Source organism: Chrysochloris asiatica, unplaced genomic scaffold (genome assembly GCF_000296735.1).
Source record: "Chrysochloris asiatica unplaced genomic scaffold, ChrAsi1.0 scaffold00364, whole genome shotgun sequence".
In the NCBI taxonomy this organism is placed as follows: domain Eukaryota; kingdom Metazoa; phylum Chordata; class Mammalia; order Afrosoricida; family Chrysochloridae; genus Chrysochloris; species Chrysochloris asiatica.
In genome coordinates, this window is record NW_006408882.1 from 1,520,618 (window position 1) to 1,522,342 (window position 1,725).

The 1,725-nt window shown below is 48.5% G+C and overlaps 1 pseudogene; it reads right to left on the reverse strand.

The window, feature by feature from the left end:
• LOC102829164 overlaps positions 1–720 on the reverse strand; it is an 18,273-nt pseudogene extending 17,553 nt beyond the window's left edge.
• Between the last annotated feature and the right edge of the window lie 1,005 nt (positions 721–1,725).

Here is a 1,725-nt window from a genome sequence, read left to right on the forward strand (position 1 = left end):
CTTGTGTATTTTACCTGCTTTGATTTGGTCTCTGATCAGCCCCACCACCCCCAACTAGAGTCAGGAAGGAGCTGTTCAGATTCAGAAAAGGAGGAGGAGCTTGACCAGCCACCCAATCACTGGCTGGCCCAGCCCCTTTGTGCATAGTGCAGGGATAGGTAGGACCTGGCCTCTTAGACTTTGTTGTTGTTAAGTGCCTTCAAGACGATTCCAACCCATAGCGATCAGAAGAGGGTTTCCGAGGAGAAGCTGGTGAGATTGAACCGCCAACCTTGCAGTTCAAACAGCTTGAAAGTCTGGTGCATTAACCTACAGCACCGCCCCAGGACTCCTAAGAGGGGTGAATACAGGAGCCCCCTCAGGTGTGATTCTTGGGGAGAAGGGCAGGAGCGCTGTCCCCTCCTCTGCTCCTGGTGGCCACTTGAGGGGCTCTCTCCGAGGCTACAGGTCAATGGCGGTGTGCTGGTCTGGTTGGTCTTCTGGCTGCTGGCAGTCCAGGGGGCTTTGGGCACTGGGCTGGAGTTAGGCTGGGCATCCCTGAGGCTCTCCTTGAGCGCAGCTTCAAGCTGCTCCTGACAGGCCCGCAGGCAGTCCACTTCAGTGCCTACATACAATCTCTGCCAGCACCTAGGTGAGCTCATCCTTGGACATGGAGCTGGCACCCAAGCCTTGGACTGCAGCCCCCGTGCTGCCTGTTGCAATCATAGATGATGAGTACATGGGAAACCTGAAATCCGTGGCACAGAGGGCCAAAAAGTTCTGGGCGTGCTTTCTGACCCAGGCCTGCCAGTCTCTAGACAGTGGGAGCTGGTGCAAAATCAAAGCCAAGAAGTCATAGGGAATGACAGCAGCCAGGTCCCACTTGAGCTTCCCCAGGACCAGCAACTCCCAGTCCAGTATGCACCCAGGACAGGAATGAATCCAGGTAGTTCATGGCCAGGAGGAAGACTTCCTCCTCACAGTGCTGCTCTTCACACACCTCTGACACTCACCTCAGCTCTGCAGCCTGAGCTTCGAAGCTCCACTGAAGCAGGGCGAGGCTGACACCCCATCTTTCCTGGCTTCTCCAGCTCAAGCCCACCTCCTTAAAAAGTGAACCCCACGGAGCACGGGATGTGGACACAGACCTGGGTTCCTGCAGCCTCTGGTTTGTGTTCTTGGGGAGAAGCCGGAACAGAGGCCCTCTCCACCCCCGCAGATGTGAAGTGTTTACCCATATGCTCCCTCTTGAAATGATTGTTCATCCACTAACTTTTGGGGGATTACAGTGTATATTCTTTACATCTTCTTTTGATGTTTTTTGCATCAGTCAATATTTTCCCCATAGAATCCTTCAATATTTCAAGTTGAGGCTTAAATTTTTCTTCAGTTTTTCCAGCTGGAGAAACATTTTCGGTTTTCTAATTCCAGGATTTTGTACATTTCATTATAATACTTGACTTTGTCTTATTGAACTGCCCTTTGAAATCTTCTGGTCAGCTCTTTTACTTAATTTTTCCATTTATTTTAGCTTCTATACGCTTTAAGTTTCAGAGTGTGTTCTAACATCCATTTTGGTCTTTTATTTCTTTCCTGTCTTTTTAATGACTTTTTACTTTCTTGTATGATATTCTTTTTTTTTTTTCTTTCTAATGTTTCATTGTGAATTATGTGATAATTTACATGGGAGAACATTAGCTTTACATTCATCCTATTGTATATCATTTCGTTGCCATGGTTACAATC